This window comes from Eleutherodactylus coqui, chromosome 5 (genome assembly GCF_035609145.1).
Source record: "Eleutherodactylus coqui strain aEleCoq1 chromosome 5, aEleCoq1.hap1, whole genome shotgun sequence".
Lineage (NCBI taxonomy): Eukaryota > Metazoa > Chordata > Amphibia > Anura > Eleutherodactylidae > Eleutherodactylus > Eleutherodactylus coqui.
The window spans coordinates 41,094,994-41,113,005 of record NC_089841.1 but is presented as its reverse complement, the minus strand read 5'-3'; the positions used below and the strand labels follow the sequence as shown (position 1 = coordinate 41,113,005).

The 18,012-nt window shown below is 51.5% G+C and overlaps 34 pseudogenes; all 34 read left to right on the top strand.

Moving 5' to 3' along the window:
- The first annotated feature begins 9,077 nt into the window (after positions 1-9,077).
- Positions 9,078-9,196, top strand: LOC136630815 (5S ribosomal RNA; annotated as a pseudogene).
- Positions 9,197-9,276: 80 nt separating this feature from the next.
- LOC136630265 (5S ribosomal RNA) lies at positions 9,277-9,395 on the top strand (annotated as a pseudogene).
- Positions 9,396-9,475: 80 nt separating this feature from the next.
- LOC136630822 (5S ribosomal RNA) lies at positions 9,476-9,594 on the top strand (annotated as a pseudogene).
- A 279-nt stretch (positions 9,595-9,873) lies between these two features.
- Positions 9,874-9,992, top strand: LOC136630044 (5S ribosomal RNA; annotated as a pseudogene).
- An 80-nt stretch (positions 9,993-10,072) lies between these two features.
- On the top strand, positions 10,073-10,191 carry LOC136630664 (5S ribosomal RNA; annotated as a pseudogene).
- An 80-nt stretch (positions 10,192-10,271) lies between these two features.
- Positions 10,272-10,390, top strand: LOC136630678 (5S ribosomal RNA; annotated as a pseudogene).
- An 80-nt stretch (positions 10,391-10,470) lies between these two features.
- LOC136630736 (5S ribosomal RNA) lies at positions 10,471-10,589 on the top strand (annotated as a pseudogene).
- An 80-nt stretch (positions 10,590-10,669) lies between these two features.
- LOC136630502 (5S ribosomal RNA) lies at positions 10,670-10,788 on the top strand (annotated as a pseudogene).
- Positions 10,789-10,868: 80 nt separating this feature from the next.
- Positions 10,869-10,987, top strand: LOC136630861 (5S ribosomal RNA; annotated as a pseudogene).
- Positions 10,988-11,664: 677 nt separating this feature from the next.
- LOC136630225 (5S ribosomal RNA) lies at positions 11,665-11,783 on the top strand (annotated as a pseudogene).
- A 279-nt stretch (positions 11,784-12,062) lies between these two features.
- Positions 12,063-12,181, top strand: LOC136630790 (5S ribosomal RNA; annotated as a pseudogene).
- Positions 12,182-12,261: 80 nt separating this feature from the next.
- Positions 12,262-12,380, top strand: LOC136630247 (5S ribosomal RNA; annotated as a pseudogene).
- A 279-nt stretch (positions 12,381-12,659) lies between these two features.
- LOC136630246 (5S ribosomal RNA) lies at positions 12,660-12,778 on the top strand (annotated as a pseudogene).
- Positions 12,779-12,858: 80 nt separating this feature from the next.
- LOC136629709 (5S ribosomal RNA) lies at positions 12,859-12,977 on the top strand (annotated as a pseudogene).
- Positions 12,978-13,455: 478 nt separating this feature from the next.
- On the top strand, positions 13,456-13,574 carry LOC136629804 (5S ribosomal RNA; annotated as a pseudogene).
- An 80-nt stretch (positions 13,575-13,654) lies between these two features.
- On the top strand, positions 13,655-13,773 carry LOC136629946 (5S ribosomal RNA; annotated as a pseudogene).
- Positions 13,774-13,853: 80 nt separating this feature from the next.
- On the top strand, positions 13,854-13,972 carry LOC136630814 (5S ribosomal RNA; annotated as a pseudogene).
- Positions 13,973-14,251: 279 nt separating this feature from the next.
- On the top strand, positions 14,252-14,370 carry LOC136630355 (5S ribosomal RNA; annotated as a pseudogene).
- Positions 14,371-14,450: 80 nt separating this feature from the next.
- On the top strand, positions 14,451-14,569 carry LOC136630307 (5S ribosomal RNA; annotated as a pseudogene).
- An 80-nt stretch (positions 14,570-14,649) lies between these two features.
- Positions 14,650-14,768, top strand: LOC136629712 (5S ribosomal RNA; annotated as a pseudogene).
- An 80-nt stretch (positions 14,769-14,848) lies between these two features.
- Positions 14,849-14,967, top strand: LOC136630510 (5S ribosomal RNA; annotated as a pseudogene).
- Positions 14,968-15,047: 80 nt separating this feature from the next.
- On the top strand, positions 15,048-15,166 carry LOC136630554 (5S ribosomal RNA; annotated as a pseudogene).
- Positions 15,167-15,246: 80 nt separating this feature from the next.
- LOC136630512 (5S ribosomal RNA) lies at positions 15,247-15,365 on the top strand (annotated as a pseudogene).
- A 279-nt stretch (positions 15,366-15,644) lies between these two features.
- LOC136630354 (5S ribosomal RNA) lies at positions 15,645-15,763 on the top strand (annotated as a pseudogene).
- An 80-nt stretch (positions 15,764-15,843) lies between these two features.
- LOC136629711 (5S ribosomal RNA) lies at positions 15,844-15,962 on the top strand (annotated as a pseudogene).
- Positions 15,963-16,042: 80 nt separating this feature from the next.
- On the top strand, positions 16,043-16,161 carry LOC136629710 (5S ribosomal RNA; annotated as a pseudogene).
- An 80-nt stretch (positions 16,162-16,241) lies between these two features.
- Positions 16,242-16,360, top strand: LOC136629708 (5S ribosomal RNA; annotated as a pseudogene).
- An 80-nt stretch (positions 16,361-16,440) lies between these two features.
- On the top strand, positions 16,441-16,559 carry LOC136630768 (5S ribosomal RNA; annotated as a pseudogene).
- Positions 16,560-16,639: 80 nt separating this feature from the next.
- On the top strand, positions 16,640-16,758 carry LOC136630511 (5S ribosomal RNA; annotated as a pseudogene).
- Positions 16,759-17,037: 279 nt separating this feature from the next.
- Positions 17,038-17,156, top strand: LOC136630259 (5S ribosomal RNA; annotated as a pseudogene).
- An 80-nt stretch (positions 17,157-17,236) lies between these two features.
- LOC136629707 (5S ribosomal RNA) lies at positions 17,237-17,355 on the top strand (annotated as a pseudogene).
- Positions 17,356-17,435: 80 nt separating this feature from the next.
- Positions 17,436-17,554, top strand: LOC136629706 (5S ribosomal RNA; annotated as a pseudogene).
- Positions 17,555-17,634: 80 nt separating this feature from the next.
- Positions 17,635-17,753, top strand: LOC136630027 (5S ribosomal RNA; annotated as a pseudogene).
- An 80-nt stretch (positions 17,754-17,833) lies between these two features.
- On the top strand, positions 17,834-17,952 carry LOC136630480 (5S ribosomal RNA; annotated as a pseudogene).
- Positions 17,953-18,012: the final 60 nt, after the last annotated feature.

The following is an 18,012-nucleotide window of genomic DNA, read 5'->3' as shown; positions in this document are numbered from 1 at the left end:
TCCTCTAGCGGCCATCTTGCCTCACCTGGAAGTGCTGCTACTCCTGGGCCCGCCCATTCCTCCAGCGGCCATTTTAGCCTCACCTGGGAGATCTGTAGCCCCGCCCCTTTCTGCCTCTGGCAGCCATTTTGCTGCACTTGGGAGGCCTATATTTCCCAATGCCACTGTATCCAGTGCTAACATCATGATTGTCTGAAGTAAGGTTTTGTTTGACCAGACTTTGTTACACTCCAAGATGTGGCCACTTTGGATGTGTGATAAGTTCAGGGAAACAAACCTTTGTGGAGATGCAGCTTGGGACATAGTAGATGACTAAGCTGGTTTATAGTGCATGGAAGATTGGAGTTGATGCATGGGGGGCAGAGACCAGGAATACATGACAGGGGACGCTCTCTCATGTTCCCAGGGGCTCTGTTTTCCACTGCCCGCTTCTCCAATGGATGCTCAGACAGATGATGTTATGGAAGGCTCCTACAGATGGAATAATTTCACTATAGTCACCCAGCAAACTTTTTTCATGCAATTTGGTGAAGTAATTTTACTTTTTTATGTGAAGAAAGAGGGACTGAATTGCCCAGAGTAGGATGTTAATTCATCCGTATTCTTTAGTTTTTCTTTAAGTCTTTGGTATATTCTAGTGTCAGTTTACACTGAAGCTATAATTATATCCCGACAGGAGAGTAAAAGCTAAACGCTGGCCATACCCTGAAATACTATTACACTGGGTGACGTAAAATTTTACTTGTGTTGCGCCCCCTTGTGTTAAAAAATGCTAACTGCGACCTGAAATAAAAAAAAATTTTTTTGTAAGGAGATTTTCGCTCAGACTTCGCTGTATACAATGTCACCTTGACCTACAAAGTGCTTGTTTTTGTGCCTCTTGGTTTACTAGTTTGAACGCAATGACTCTTTTTCCATTGAGTATTCCGGTTCAAAAGGGGGGAGGCATAGGTGATCTGGGTCATAGATGATCTAGGTGTTGTAGATCAGCTATTGGGTTTGAGAAAAAAAATAAAATAAATGATTTTGTGCTACAAGATTCCGAGCCATGTGAAATAGAACATCAACGTGATTATTTAGTACTAATTCGGTAAGAAACTGCAGGTATACAAACAGTTACCAGAACCCCTGTTGATAATGCATATGTTGAGCTTTTTGCAGATGGTACCAGGGTGAGGATTGATGACTCCACATCGGATATGCAGTGGTCACACAACAAGATGTCCTAGAAGCAGAAGTTCTGCCTCCGCATGTCTCAGTACAAGAAGCGGAATTAAAGGCCATCATTAAGGCGTGTAGAGTGGCGAGAGGTAAGACGGCAACCCTTTACACTGACTCCTGGTATGCATTTGGCATAGCTCATGATTACGGCCCAATATGGAAGGCCAGACAGTTTTTTTACCTTAGCAGGACAACCAATTGAGAATAGTGCAGCTGTACAGAGTCGCATGGAGGCCCTACTTCTACCTGACAAAGTTGAGAGTTCGCACCGATTCCTACACTGGAGAGGCGAGAGACGACACCCTCGCTGACAGCATAGCAAAGGCAGCGGCCCTCAAGCCGTGGAAGAAAGAAGAAAGATACTGACAGCATGAGTCAGTGGTAAAAAACTTTGGACATTGACAAAAATTTGGACTTTGATATGCTAAAAGACTTTTACAGTTACAAGCCAGCAAGGAAGAAAAGAATAAATGGACTAATATGGGAGCAGCAGAAACAGGACAGCGTGTGGTGAACGGTCAACAGCACTTGCCCACCACAGTTCCTGTATCCCATGATGGCCCAGCTGATGGACGTAAAGACCCACCTAGTAAAGCAGCACTGACGACGACGCTTGAAAGAGGTTGGGCGACTTCTGGGTTCTCTGTAGCTGCTGCATCATTTGTCCGGTTTAGCATGATCTATGCCATAGGTAAGACAGGGCAGAAGTAAATTTGCCACATCACACTTGCCTGGACCACTCTACCCATTTCAGGGATTGCAAATTGACTACGTTCAGCTCCCACTTGTTGGGAAGTTTGAATACGTGCTTGTTGTTGTTGATGTTTTTGCAGGTTGGAGGCTGACCCTGTTACCAAGGCAAACAAGTAGGTAACCGCAAAGAAGCTCATGAACGAGGTAAACTGTGAATATGGGGTACCAGAAGTGATTCAGAGTCAGACAGAGGTATAAACCTCGCAGGTGAATGTAACATGTCATGTCTGCTCTGGGTGTATCCCAGGCCTTTTACATACTGTACCACCTTTAGTGTAGTGGAAAGGTGGAGAGACGTAGTGGCACGCTAAAAAGTAAGATACTTAAAAATGACGCCACTTTGGAAAGACTGTCATCCAATAGCCTTATACAGTGTTAGATATGAACCCAGGGGGGATTATACATTATCTCCCTACGAGATTGTTTGGGCTAGCCCCAAGGCTAGGTCGTTACTATCCTCAGTGGTTACAATTACAATCTGATGTGTTGACTGAGTATGTGATTTCCGTTGTTAAAGAACTAACCAAAGCCTATGCACAGGTGTTCTCTTCCAGACTCAGAGGCAGACACTGGGACACATATCTTGCAGCCTGGGGATTGGGTGTGCGTCAAGAAGTTCCTCAGGAAGCACCCTCTTGAGCCCCGATTTGATGGCCCCTACCAGGTGCTTCTGACTACTGCCACAGCTGTGAAACTAGCCGAAAGACTTACATGGATCCATGCTTCATACTATAAGAAAGCTTCAGATCCGGGAGACCAGTCTTAGTTGTGCCAAAGACATTACTCTGGTTAGGGCTAGTGAGAGAGGAGGGTGGCAACTGGAATCCTTAGTCGGAAGAATATGGGGGTATGGTTACCTTCTAGTATAACTCGTCCAATGCTCAAGTAGCCGCATATTCCTTCGACTATTGTACTGTGGTCCCGTGTCTAGGCGCAAGATCCCACCGCAGGCCAGATTTAGCTCAGTCCAGCTGGTTATATGACTTATATACCCGGGGAATACAATATGTTTGCGCCACTGATAACGTCTGGGGAGAAGACTGCCGTTATTGGGGATTAGTGGGATGGAACGCAGGAACAGACTAGTCCTATAAACCGCGAAGTGCCTTAAATAAGAAAGATAGGAGCGGGAAATCCCTAATTAGTCGTATAACCCTCCTTGAGAATAATGACAGCAGGTATTGGAAGGCTGAACTTAGTATGTTGCTTGGTTTTAATGCGGTTTTTACATTAACCATGGGAGATCCAAGCCCGGGGGACGGAGGGACTTATAGTCTGAGGACATACCGGTACGGGAGGACAGATCCCTTAGGGAAGTTTAAAATAAGGGGTATGGTAGATGCAGCCGAATGGAAGCCTTCACTTAGTCCTGTGCCCATAATTAACCCTCTCCGCCGTAAGATAAAGACCTTGACGAACATGATGATCATAGCCGACCCTACCTTTTGAGGACACCTTGACAGTAGCGACTGGCTACTCTGACCAGAATCTCTGGTTGGAGTTGATGAGGTACAATGCTAACAGGAGCAACAAGTCTAACTGTTGCGTGTGCGGTAGTGCCCGACTACACTCGGGGATGGTCCCCCTAAATCTCCCTGTAGATGCTTAGTCTCTTCACGAACATTTCCGCTAATTACACTGTCCGTGAGAAATGGAAGAAGGAATACTCTATAACTACTTAAGTGTTTTGCACCGGAGAGAGTATTACTGACTACCCTGGAAACTACACCTGCCAGGCAATTAGGCAGGGTAGAGGGAGATTTTTGGGGAACTCACCAATATTTCCCTTGTTTAAAAAAGATGAAGAGCCAGTTCCGATAATGCCAACCACATACGCTACCAAAGAAAAGGAGAAATGTACTAGTACTGTGCCTGCCCCGATCTCCTAAGATGGATTGTCAGTGGAATTCCCATTTGCCAAGGGATAGTGCAGAAGACCTTAGGTTCCGGCGAGGGCACACCCTGTGGGGTGTTAACTTGTACAGATAGAGGGTATGGATGCCTGGAAATGAGCCCAGGGAATCCATGGCCTCCCTCTGAGGTGAGGTAGGGATCCCCCCCTCCTAGGAGTAGGGACTTACGGGCAGTGGGAAAACCCTGACGCAAGGGTGAGGCGACCTGGACGTGTTCACCATTAGGACTATCTCCAGGAGGGACATTGGTGTGGGTGAAGATTAGGGAGTCCCACGCCGTGCGTACCTGTGCACGCTACTAGTATTGTAACATTATGCTAGAGTGAGAAGAGAGACCCCTGGTGGTAGTTTTGATCTACACGTATACATTGACGTCATAGGATAGCCAAGGGGAGTACCTGACGAGTTTTAAAAATTAGAGACCAAGTTAAAACTAGAATCGAGTCCATTTTCCTGGTCATTATGGTAAATAAACGTTGATTGGATTAATTATGTTTATTATAGTTAGCAGTGGTTTATAAATTATACTAGAGACGCCTTATAGGGACTAGTCGACCAATAGGACCTACTTCGACTATGACTTTTTTAAAAATAGAATGACCTTAGATATGACTTTAGCTAAAAAGGGGAGTGTCTGTAAAGATGATAGGGGAGACTTGTTGTACCTACATCCTAGACGACACGTGACCCGCGGGTAAAGACGCAGTTGCCATTAAAGAAGCTGACCGCAATAACTAAAAAGAGCTAACTTTTGGGACCAGTACTCGCCATGGATGAGCGGGTGGTAAAGGATCCTGGCACAGACGGGCGTCGCTGTTGTATGTGAACTGATGGTTACCTTTTCTGTTCTAGTCTGCTGTGTTATCCCCTGTGTCAGAGAGAGACCTGTGAAACTGATGCTGGAAAAGCCGCTCCCACCATGAGTTTGCTGGATGCATCCCCAGAAGGAGTGGACAAGTCCTACACCCCCTTGAAGACTCTAAAACAAACCTTCAATGCGCTCCAGTTATAGGCTCACGCGCAGAGAACTGTGAAAATTAGATAGAGAGTTAGAGGATAGACATTTTAAGGGGAGATTGTGATAGACATGATGATTATTTATAAAATGTCTATCGATTTGTATAACCCAAATGTATTATGCTATTGTAATGACTTCTGCCTAATGTGGAACTCTGCTGCATAAGGAAAGAGTTAAATCACAGTGTTATACACACGCAATATATATATATATATATATATATATATATATATCTTGGATGAATCCCCAGCTCTGCCCCCCACGCTGAAACTTCTACAACAAAGGAATTCCTTCAGCCTGAGCACATGTTGATAAGACTTGCCACATACACAGAAACTGCTTAAGGTTGCCTGCATAGAGGGCAGAGTCCATGCTACATCAGCATTTGGAGAGGGTGGGCAGAGAGGTGGGAGATTCTATATGATCCGACAAATGAGAATCTTATATGTTACTGATGTAATCTATTGCACGCCCATTGAAGGGCGGTTGTCATGTGTTATAATAAAAGGCTTGAGCCTCTATACATTGTAGAGACTCTCCCAGTTTTAGACCAGCATTTGTGTCTGATTCTGGTCGACGATGTGTGCACACGATATAATTCGGAAGCGACAAAATACCCCAAAGCCTGCTGGAGAAAATCATAATGCAGAACACTGGAACTTTACTTGCAATCACTTTCTTGACACAGATAACTAGTGACAAGACAATTTGCACAGAGCATCCACAGTGAAGACATGACATTTAAAGGGGTTGTCTCGCGCCGAAACGGGTTTTTTTTTTGCATAGGCCCCCCGTTCAGCGCAGGACAAACCCAAGGGATGTGTTGAAATAAAAAAAAAAAAATTTACTTACCCGAATCCCCTCTCTGCAATTTCTTTCTTCTTTTCCTCCAAGATGGCCGCCGGGATCTTCACCCACGATGCACCGTGGGTCTTCTCCCATGGTGCACCGTGGGCTCTGTGCGGTCCATTGCCGATTCCAGCATCCTGATTGGCTGGAATAGGCAACCGTGATGGGGCGGAGCTACGAGATGACGCGTAGAAGGGTGCGGAGCCAGAACGCCGCTCGTGCCCGGACCGACCAGAAGGGAGAAGACCCTTCTGCGCAAGCGCATCTAATTGGGCGATTGAACGCTGAAATTAGACGGAGCCATGGATACGGGGACGCCAGCAACGGAGCAGGTAAGTGTATAACTTCTGTATGGCTCATTTAATGCACGATGTATATTACAAAGTGCATTAATATGGCCATACAGAAGTGTATAACCCCACTTGCTTTGCGAGACAACCCCTTTAAGACAGTTATAGACAATTATGAAGGGACCACATAAAGGTATTTCGGGCGACTACAATGCCCTCTTGTTATCATCATAGTCCTAGGTATAAATAGATCATGGGAGAGATCCTTGTATTGTCCCCTAATGTATTTATACATAGTTATTTGGTCACCCCTAAACTGTCTTTTTTAGGGGGAATAATCACAATTAAGATAGCCTCTCTGGGTATTCCAGTCCTCACATTCTGTTTATTATTGAACCCCCTCAAGCACTGCAATGTCTTTCCTGAGTACCGGTATCCAGAAATGTACACAGTATTCCATGTGAGGTCTGACAAGTGCCTTATATAGTGGAAGAATAATGTTCTCGGCCCTCGCCCCTATACCTCTTTTAATGCCCCCCAAAACTTTATTTGCTATTGCAGCAGCTGACTGGGATTGATTGCTCCAGTTAAGTCTACAGTCAACTAGTACAGGTCATTCTCCATATCATTTTTCCCCTATCCGTACACCTGTAAAGTCTTACCGATGCTGGATTTGAGCCCAGGTGTAGTAGCCAAGCTGGACAGGAGAGTAGTCAAGTGGAAGTGGGGTCGTTAGCAGGTGGTCTCAGTTGCAGTACAGAGGATGAGGCAGGATGCGTACTCAAGTGGAAGCCAGGTCGTTAGCAGGGGGGCTCAGTTGCAGTACAGAGAATGAGGTAGCAGTGGAGCTGAATTACAGGCTGGGAGTTCAATAATCACGCACTGAAGAAGTGGCAGAGCTAGGCCTATATAGGAATTGCAATCAGAAACAAAGGCAGGGTCAGGACCAGGAGCAGGAACTGGGTAACTGGGAAATACAGAACAAGGCTAGGTTTTAGGAATGGAACTTTTCAAATACTGATAGCCTAGCAGAGAGAGCTCTTAGATAGCATGCAAGATGTGATGGGTTTATGCCCTGGCAGTAGCCCCCCTCATTCAGGATGGCCTCAGATTGTGGCCGCCAGCCAGCTTGAGGGCTGGCAAGTACAAGTACGGGTGCCCAGCTGGAGATTCTGGGTTTTCTTGACCTTTAAGGTCATGAGTAGGTTTCTTTCCTTTTCGGAGGTGCGTTTACACTGTAGAAAGCCCATAAGAAAGAAAGAGGAGCTGTCAACAGACATTCTAAGCTGAATGTGCTTGCTCTGGTCAGATTGTGCCCACCAGCTTGAGGCCTGGCAAGTACCAGTATGGGTGACCGGCTGGGAATCCCAGGTCCTGTTGGCTTTTAAGGCTGTGATTAGGTTTCTTTCCTTTTCAGAGGTGCATTTGTACTGCAGAAAGCCCATAGGAAAGGAGTAGGAGCTGTCAACGGGCATTCTAAGCTGAATATGCCTCCTCTTGTCTGGTCGCTGCTGCCAGCCAGCTTGAGGCCTGGCAAGTACCAGTATGGGTGACCGGCTAGGGATTCTGGGTTTTGTTGACCTTTTAGGTCATGAGTAGGTTTCTTTCCTTTTCGGAGGTGCGTTTACACTGCGTTTCTTTCCTTTTCGGAGGTGCGTTTACACTGCAGAAAGCCCATAAAAAAGAAAGAGGAGCTGGCAATGGGCATTCTAAGCTTGAGGCCTGACAAGTACCAGTATGGGTGACCGGCTGGGAATCCCAGGTCCCATTGACTTTTAAGGCCGTGATTAGGTTTCTTCGGAGGTGCCTTTGTACTGCAGAAAGTCCATAGAAAAGGAGGAGGAGCGGTAAATGGCCATTTTAAGCTGAATGTGCCTGCTCTCATCAGATCGAGGCTGCCAGCCAACTTGAGGCCTGGCAAGTACCAGTATGGGTGACCAGCTAGGGATTCTGGGTTTTGTTGACCTTTAAGGTCATGAGTAGGTTTCTTTCCTTTTCAGAGGTGCGTTTACACTGCAGAAAGCCCATAAGAAAGAAGGAGGAGCTGGCAATGGGCATTCTAAGCTGAATGTGCCTGCTCTCATCAGATTGCGGCCGCCAGCCAGCTTGAGGCCTGGCAAGTACCAGTATGGGAGACCGGCTGGGAATCCCAGGTCCCGTTGACTTTTAAGGCCATGATTAGGTTTCTTTCCTTTTCGGAGGTGCGTTTGCACTGCAGAAAGCCCATAGGAAAGGAGAAGAAGCTGTCAACAAGCATTATAAGCTGTATGTGTATGCTCTCGTCAGATCGCGGCCGCCAGCCAGCTTGAGGCCTGGCAAGTACCAGTAGGGGTAATCGGCTGGGAATCCCAGGTCCCGTTGACTTTTAAGGCCGTGAGTAGGTTTCTTTCCTTTTCGGAGGTGCGTTCGCACTGCAGAAAGCCCATAGGAAAGGAGGAGGAGCTGTCAACGGGCATTCTAAGCTGAATGTGCCTGCTCTCGTCAGATCGCGGCCGCCCGCCAGCTTGAGGCCTAGCAAGTACCAGTATGGGTGACCGGCTGGGAATCCCAGGTCCCGTTCACTTTTAAGGCCGTGAGTAGGTTTCTTCGGAGGTGCCTTTGTACTGCAGAAAGTCCATAGAAAAGGGAGAGGAGCTGTCAACGGGCATTCTAAGCTGAATGTGCCTGCTCTTGTCAGATCGCGGCCACCAGCCAGTTTGAGGCCTGGCAAGTACCAGTATGGTGACCGGCTGAGAATCCCAGGTCCCGTTGACTTTTAAGGCCATGAGTAGGTTTCTTTCCTTTTCAGAGGTGCGTTCGCACTGCAGAAAGGCCATAGGAAAGGAGGAGGAGCTGTCAATGGGCATTCTAAGCTGAATGTGCCTGCTCTCATCAGATCACGGCCGCCAGCCAGCTTGAGGCCTGGCAAGTACCAGTATGGTTGACCGGCTGGGCATCCCAGGGTACGTTGACTTTTAAGGCCGTGAGTAGGTTTCTTTCCTTTTCGGAGGTGCATTCGCATTGCAGAAAGCCCATAGGAAAGGAGGAGGAGCTGTCAACGGGCATTCTAAGCTGAATGTGCCTGCTCTCGTCAGATCGCGGCCGCCAGCCAGCTTGAGGCCTGGCAAGTACCAGTATGGGTGACCGGCTGGGAATCCCAGGTGCCATTGACTTTTAAGGCCGTAAGTAGGTTTCTTTCCTTTTCGGAGGTGCGTTCGCACTGCAGAAAGCCCATAGGAAAGGAGGAGCAATTGTCAACGGGCATTCTAAGCTGAATGTGCTTGCTCGCGTCAGATCGCGGCCGCCAGCCAGCTTGAGGCCAGGCAAGTACCAGTATGGGTGACCGGCTGGGAATCCCAGGTCCCGTTGACTTTTAAGGCCGTGAGTAGGATTCTTTCCTTTTCGGAGGTGCGTTCGCACTGCAGAAAGCCCATAGGAAAGGAGGAGAAGCTGTCAACGGGCATTCTAAGCTGAATGTGCCTGCTCTCGTCAGATCGTGGCCGCCAGCCAGCTTGAGGCCTGGCAAGTACCAGTATGGGTGACTGGCTGGGAATCCCAGGTCCCGTTGACTTTTAAGGCCGTGAGTAGGTTTCTTTCCTTTTCGGAGGTGTGTTCGCACTGCAGAAAGCCCATAGGAAAGGAGGAGGAGCTGTCAACGGGCATTCTAGGCTGAATGTGCCTGCTCTCATCATATCGCGGCCGCCAGCCAGCTTGAGGCCTGGCAAGTACCAGTATGGGTGACCGGCTGGGAATCCCAGGTCCCGTTGACTTTTAAGGCCGTGAGTAGGTTTCTTTCCTTTTCGGAGGTGCGTTCGCACTGCAGAAAGCCCATAGGAAAGGAGGAGGAGCTGTCAACGGGCATTCTAAGCTGAATGTGCCTGCTCTCGTCAGATCGCCGCCGCCAGCCAGCTTGAGGCCTGGCAAGTACCAGTATGGGTGACCGGCTGGGAATCCCAGGTCCTGTTGACTTTTAAGGCCGTGAGTAGGTTTCTTTCCTTTTCGGAGGTGCGTTCGCACTGCAGAAAGCCCATAGGAAAGGAGGAGGAGCTGTCAACGGGCATTCTAAGCTGAATGTGCCTGCTCTCGTCAGATCGCGGCCGCCAGCCAGCTTGATGCCTGGCAAGTACCAGTATGGGTGACCGGCTGGGAAATCCAGGTCCCGTTGACTTTTAAGGCCGTGAGTAGGTTTCTTTCCTTTTCGGAGGTGTGTTCGCACTGCAGAAAGCCCATAGGAAAGGAGGAGGAGCTGTCAAGGGGCATTCTAAGCTGAATGTGCCTGCTCTCGTCAGATCGCGGCCGCCAGCCAGCTTGAGGCCTGGCAAGTACCAGTATGGGTGACCGGCTGGGAATCCCAGGTCTCGTTGACTTTTAAGGCCGTGAGTAGGTTTCTTTCCTTTTCGGAGGTGCGTTCGCACTGCAGAAAGCCCATAGGAAAGGAGGAGGAGCTGTCAACGGGCATTCTAAGCTGAATGTGCCTGCTCTCGTCAGAACGCGGCCGCCAGCCAGCTTGAGGCCTGGCAAGTACCAGTATGGGTGACCGGCTGGGAATCCCAGGTCCTGTTGACTTTTAAGGCCGTGAGTAGGTTTCTTTCCTTTTCGGAGGTGCGTTCGCACTGCAGAAAGCCCATAGGAAAGGAGGAGGAGCTGTCAACGGGCATTCGAAGCTGAATGTGCCTGCTCTCGTCAGATCGCGGCCGCCAGCCAGCTTGAGGCCTGGCAAGTACCAGTATGGGTGACCGGCTGGGAATCCCAGGTCCCGTTGACTTTTAAGGCCGTGAGTAGGTTTCTTTCCTTTTCGGAGGTGCGTTCGCACTGCAGAAAGCCCATAGGAAAGGAGGAGGAGCTGTCAACGGGCATTCTAGGCTGAATGTGCCTGCTCTCGTCAGATCGCAGCCGCCAGCCAGCTTGAGGCCTGGCAAGTACCAGTATGGGTGACCGGCTGGGAATGGCAGGTCCCGTCGACTTTTAAGGCCGTGAGTAGGTTTCTTTCCTTTTCGGAGGTGCGTTCGCACTGCAGAAAGCCCATAGGAAAGGAGGAGGAGCTGTCAACGGGCATTCTAAGCTGTATGTGCCTGCACTCGGGAGATCGCGGCCGCCAGCCAGCTTGAGGCCTGGCAAGTACCAGTATGGGTGACCGGCTGGGAATCCCAGGTCCCGTTGACTTTTAAGGCCGTGAGTAGGTTTCTTTCCTTTTCGGAGGTGCGTTCGCACTGCAGAAAGCCCATAGGAAAGGAGGAGCAACTGTCAATGGGCATTCTAAGTTGAATGTGCCTGCTCTCGTCAGATCGCGGCCGCCAGCCAGCTTGATGCCTGGCAAGTACCAGTATGGGTGACCGGCTGGGAATCCCAGGTCCCGTTGACTTTTAAGGCCGTGAGTAGGTTTCTTTCCTTTTCGGAGGTGCGTTCGCACTGCAGAAAGCCCATAGGAAAGGAGGAGGAGCTGTCAACGGGCATTCTAAGCTGAATGTGCCTTCTCTCGTCAGATCGCGGCCGCCAGCCAGCTTGAGGCCTGGCAAGTACCAGTATGGGTGAATGGCTGGGAATCCCAGGTCCTGTTGACTTTTAAGGCCGTGAGTAGGTTTCTTTCCTTTTCGGAGGTGCGTTCGCACTGCAGAAAGCCCATAGGAAAGGAGGAGGAGCTGTCAACGGGCATTCTAAGCTGAATGTGCCTGCTCTCATCAGATCGCGGCCGCCAGCCAGCTTGAGGCCTGGCAAGTACCAGTATGGGTGACCGGCTGGGAATCCCAGGTCCCGTTGACTTTTAAGGCCGTGAGTAGGTTTCTTTCCTTTTCGGAGGTGCGTTCGCACTGCAGAAAGCTCATAGGAAAGGAGGAGCAACTGTCAATGGGCATTCTAAGTTGAATGTGCCTGCTCTCTTCAGATCGCGGCCGCCAGCCAGCTTGATGCCTGGCAAGTACCAGTATGGGTGACCGGCTGGGAATCCCAGGTCCCGTTGACTTTTAAGGCCGTGAGTAGGTTTCTTTCCTTTTCGGAGGTGCGTTCGCACTGCAGAAAGCCCATAGGAAAGGAGGAGGAGCTGTCAAGGGGCATTCTAAGCTGAATGTGCCTGCTCTCGTCAGATCGCGGCCGCCAGCCAGCTTGAGGCCTGGCAAGTACCAGTATGGGTGACCGGCTGGGAATCCCAGGTCCCGTGGACTTTTAAGGCCGTGAGTAGGTTTCTTTCCTTTTCGGAGGTGCGTTCGCACTGCAGAAAGCCCATAGGAAAGGAGGAGGAGCTGTCAACGGGCATTCTAAGCTGAATGTGCCTGCTCTCGTCAGATCGCGGCCGCCAGCCAGCTTGAGGCCTGGCAAGTACCAGTATGGGTGACCGGCTGGGAATCCTAGGTCCTGTTGACTTTTAAGGCCGTGAGTAGGTTTCTTTCCTTTTCGGAGGTGCGTTCGCACTGCAGAAAGCCCATAGGAAAGGAGGAGGAGCTGTCAACGGGCATTCTAGGCTGAATGTGCCTGCTCTCATCATATCGCGGCCGCCAGCCAGCTTGAGGCCTGGCAAGTACCAGTATGGGTGACCGGCTGGGAATCCCAGGTCCCGTTGACTTTTAAGGCCGTGAGTAGGTTTCTTTCCTTTTCGGAGGTGCGTTCGCACTGCAGAAAGCCCATAGGAAAGGAGGAGGAGCTATCAACGGGCATTCTAAGCTGAATGTGCCTGCTCTCGTCAGATCGCGGCCGCCAGCCAGCTTGAGGCCTGGCAAGTACCAGTATGGGTGACCGGCTGGGAATCCCAGGTCCTGTTGACTTTTAAGGCCGTGAGTAGGTTTCTTTCCTTTTCGGAGGTGCGTTCGCACTGCAGAAAGCCCATAGGAAAGGAGGAGGAGCTGTCAACGGGCATTCTAAGCTGAATGTGCCTGCTCTCGTCAGATCGCAGCCGCCAGCCAGCTTGAGGCCTGGCAAGTACCAGTATGGGTGACCGGCTGGGAATCCCAGGTCCCGTTGACTTTTAAGGCCGTGAGTAGGTTTCTTTCCTTTTCGGAGGTGCGTTCGCACTGCAGAAAGCCCATAGGAAAGGAGGAGGAGCTGTCAACGGGCATTCTAAGCTGTATGTGCCTGCACTCGGGAGATCGCGGCCGCCAGCCAGCTTGAGGCCTGGCAAGTACCAGTATGGGTGACCGGCTGGTAATCCCAGGTCCCGTTGACTTTTAAGGCCGTGAGTAGGTTTCTTTCCTTTTCGGAGGTGCGTTCGCACTGCAGAAAGCCCATAGGAAAGGAGGAGCAACTGTCAATGGGCATTCTAAGTTGAATGTGCCTGCTCTCGTCAGATCGCGGCCGCCAGCCAGCTTGATGCCTGGCAAGTACCAGTATGGGTGACCGGCTGGGAATCCCAGGTCCCGTTGACTTTTAAGGCCGTGAGTAGGTTTCTTTCCTTTTCGGAGGTGCGTTCGCACTGCAGAAAGCCCATAGGAAAGGAGGAGGAGCTGTCAACGGGCATTCTAAGCTGAATGTGCCTGCTCTCGTCAGATCGCGGCCGCCAGCCAGCTTGAGGCCTGGCAAGTACCAGTATGGGTGACCGGCTGGGAATCCCAGGTCCTGTTGACTTTTAAGGCCGTGAGTAGGTTTCTTTCCTTTTCGGAGGTGCGTTCGCACTGCAGTAAGCCCATAGGAAAGGAGGAGGTGCTGTCAACGGGCATTCTAAGCTGAATGTGCCTGCTCGCGTCAGATCGCGGCCGCCAGCCAGCTTGAGGCCTGGCAAGTACCAGTATGGGTGACCGGCTGGGAATCCCAGGTCCCGTTGACTTTTAAGGCCGTGAGTAGGTTTCTTTCCTTTTCGGAGGTGCGTTCGCACTGCAGAAAGCCCATAGGAAAGGAGGAGGAGCTGTCAACGGGCATTCTAAGCTGAATGTGCCTGCTCTCGTCAGATCGCGGCCGCCAGCCAGCTTGAGGCCTGGCAAGTACCAGTATGGGTGACCGGCTGGGAATCCCAGGTGCCATTGACTTTTAAGGCCGTGAGTAGGTTTCTTTCCTTTTCGGAGGTGCGTTCGCACTGCAGAAAGCCCATAGGAAAGGAGGAGGAGCTGTCAACGGGCATTCTAAGCTGAATGTGCCTGCTCTTGTCAGATCGCGGCCGCCATCCAGCTTGAGGCCTGCCAAGTACCAGTATGGGTGACCGGCTGGGAATCCCAGATCCTGTTGACTTTTAAGGCCGTGAGTAGGTTTCTTTCCTTTTCGGAGGTGCGTTCGCACTGCAGAAAGCCCATAGGAAAGGAGGAGGAGCTGTCAACGGGCATTCTAAGCTGAATGTGCCTGCTCTCGTCAGATCACGGCCGCCAGCCAGCTTGAGGCCTGGCAAGTACCAGTATGGGTGACCGGCTGGGAATCCCAGGTCCCGTTGACTTTTAAGGCCGTGAGTAGGTTTCTTTCCTTTTCGGAGGTGCGTTCGCACTGCAGAAAGCCCATAGGAAAGGAGGAGGAGCTGTCAACGGGCATTCTAAGCTGAATGTGCCTGCTCTCGTCAGATCGCGGCCGCCAGCCAGCTTGAGGCCTGGCAAGTACCAGTATGGGTGACCGGCTGGGAATCCCAGGTCCCATTGACTTTTAAGGCCGTGAGTAGGTTTCTTTCCTTTTCGGAGGAGCGTTCGCACTGCAGAAAGCCCATAGGAAAGGAGGAGGAGCTGTCAACGGGCATTCTAAGCTGAATGTGCCTGCTCTCGTCAGATCGCGGCCGCCAGCCAGCTTGAGGCCTGGCAAGTACCAGTATGGGTGACCGGCTGGGAATCCCAGGTCCCGTTGACTTTTAAGGCCGTGAGTAGGTTTCTTTCCTTTTCGGAGGTGCGTTCGCACTGCAGAAAGCCCATAGGAAAGGAGGCGGAGCTATCAATGGGCATTCTAAGCTGAATGTGCCTGCTCTCGTCAGATCGCGGCCGCCAGCCAGCTTGAGGCCTGGCAAGTACCAGTATGGGTGACCGGCTGGGAATCCCAGGTCCCGTTGACTTTTAAGGCCGTGAGTAGGTTTCTTTCCTTTTCGGAGGTGCGTTCGCACTGCAGAAAGCCCATAGGAAAGGAGGAGGAGCTGTCAACAGGCATTCTAAGCTGAATGTGCCTGCTCTCGTCAGATCGCGGCCGCCAGCCAGCTTGAGGCCTGGCAAGTACCAGTATGGGTGACCGGCTGGGAATCCCAGGTCCCGTTGACTTTTAAGGCCGTGAGTAGGTTTCCTTCCTTTTTGGAGGTGCGTTCGCACTGCAGAAAGCCCATAGGAAAGGAGGCAGAGCTATCAATGGGCATTCTAAGCTGAATGTGCCTGCTCTCGTCAGATCGCGGCCGCCAGCCAGCTTGAGGCCTGGCAAGTACCAGTATGGGTGACCGGCTGGGAATCCCAGGTCCCGTTGACTTTTAAGGCCGTGAGTAGGTTTCTTTCCTTTTCGGAGGTGTGTTCGCACTGCAGAAAGCCCATAGAAAAGGAGGAGGAGCTGTCAACGGGCATTCTAGGCTGAATGTGCCTGCTCTTGTCAGATCGCGGCCGCCATCCAGCTTGAGGCCTGGCAAGTACCAGTATGGGTGACCGGCTGGGAATCCCAGATCCTGTTGACTTTTAAGGCCGTGAGTAGGTTTCTTTCCTTTTCGGAGGTGCGTTCGCACTGCAGAAAGCCCATAGGAAAGGAGGAGGAGCTGTCAACGGGCATTCTAAGCTGAATGTGCCTGCTCTCGTCAGATCACGGCCGCCAGCCAGCTTGAGGCCTGGCAAGTACCAGTATGGGTGACCGGCTGGGAATCCCAGGTCCCGTTGACTTTTAAGGCCGTGAGTAGGTTTCTTTCCTTTTCGGAGGTGCGTTCGCACTGCAGAAAGCCCATAGGAAAGGAGGAGGAGCTGTCAACGGGCATTCTAAGCTGAATGTGCCTGCTCTCGTCAGATCGCGGCCGCCAGCCAGCTTGAGGCCTGGCAAGTACCAGTATGGGTGACCGGCTGGGAATCCCAGGTCCCGTTGACTTTTAAGGCCGTGAGTAGGTTTCTTTCCTTTTCGGAGGAGCGTTCGCACTGCAGAAAGCCTATAGGAAAGGAGGAGGAGCTGTCAACGGGCATTCTAAGCTGAATGTGCCTGCTCTCGTCAGATCGCGGCCGCCAGCCAGCTTGAGGCCTGGCAAGTACCAGTATGGGTGACCGGCTGGGAATCCCAGGTCCCGTTGACTTTTAAGGCCGTGAGTAGGTTTCTTTCCTTTTCGGAGGTGCGTTCGCACTGCAGAAAGCCCATAGGAAAGGAGGAGGAGCTGTCAACGGGCATTCTAAGCTGAATGTGCCTGCTCTCGTCAGATCGCGGCCGCCAGCCAGCTTGAGGCCTGGCAAGTACCAGTATGGGTGACCGGCTGGGAATCCCAGGTCCCGTTGACTTTTAAGGCCGTGAGTAGGTTTCTTTCCTTTTCGGAGGTGCGTTCGCACTGCAGAAAGCCCATAGGAAAGGAGGAGGAGCTGTCAACAGGTATTCTAAGCTGAATGTGCCTGCTCTCGTCAGATCGCGGCCGCCAGCCAGCTTGAGGCCTGGCAAGTACCAGTATGGGTGACCGGCTGGGAATCCCAGGTCCCGTTGACTTTTAAGGCCGTGAGTAGGTTTCCTTCCTTTTTGGAGGTGCGTTCGCACTGCAGAAAGCCCATAGGAAAGGAGGATGAGCTATCAATGGGCATTCTAAGCTGAATGTGCCTGCTCTCGTCAGATCGCGGCCGCCAGCCAGCTTGAGGCCTGGCAAGTACCAGTATGGGTGACCGGCTGGGAATCCCAGGTCCCGTTGACTTTTAAGGCCGTGAGTAGGTTTCTTTCCTTTTCGGAGGTGCGTTCGCACTGCAGAAAGCCCATAGGAAAGGAGGAGGAGCTGTCAACGGGCATTCTAGGCTGAATGTGCCTGCTCTCATCATATCGCGGCCGCCAGCCAGCTTGAGGCCTGGCAAGTACCAGTATGGGTGACCGGCTGGGAATCCCAGGTCCCGTTGACTTTTAAGGCCGTGAGTAGGTTTCTTTCCTTTTCGGAGGTGCGTTCGCACTGCAGAAAGCCCATAGGAAAGGAGGAGGAGCTGTCAACGGGCATTCTAAGCTGAATGTGCCTGCTCTCGTCAGATTGCGGCCGCCAGCCAGCTTGAGGCCTGGCAAGTACCAGTATGGGTGACCGGCTGGGAATCCCAGGTCCCGTTGACTTTTAAGGCCGTGAGTAGGTTTCTTTCCGTTTCGGAGGTGCGTTCGCACTGCAGAAAGCCCATAGGAAAGGAGGAGGAGCTGTCAACGGGCATTCTAAGCTGAATGTGCCTGCTCTCGTCAGATCGCGGCCGCCAGCCAGCTTGAGGCCTGGCAAGTACCAGTATGGGTGACCGGCTGGGAATCCCAGGTCCCGTTGACTTTTAAGGCCGTGAGTAGGTTTCTTTCCTTTTCGGAGGTGCGTTCGCACTGCAGAAAGCCCATAGGAAAGGAGGAGGAGCTGTCAACGGGCATTCTAAGCTGAATGTGCCTGCTCTCGTCAGATCGCGGCCGCCAGCCAGCTTGAGGCCTGGCAAGTACCAGTATGGGTGACCGGCTGGGAATCCCAGGTCCCGTTGACTTTTAAGGCCGTGAGTAGGTTTCTTTCCTTTTCGGAGGTGCGTTCGCACTGCAGAAAGCCCATAGGAAAGGAGGAGGAGCTGTCAACGGGCATTCTAAGCTGAATGTGCCTGCTCTCGTCAGATCGCGGCCGCCAGCCAGCTTGAGGCCTGGCAAGTACCAGTATGGGTGGCCGGCTGGGAATCCCAGGTCCCGTTGACTTTTAAGGCCGTGAGTAGGTTTCTTTCCTTTTCGGAGGTGCGTTCGCACTGCAGAAAGCCCATAGGAAAGGAGGAGGAGCTGTCAACGGGCATTCTAAGCTGAATGTGCCTGCTCTCGTCAGATCGCGGCCGCCAGCCAGCTTGAGGCCTGGCAAGTACCAGTATGGGTGACCGGCTGGGAATCCCAGGTCCCGTTGTTTTTTAAGGCCGTGAGTAGGTTTCTTTCCTTTTCGGAGGTGCGTTCGCACTGCAGAAAGCCC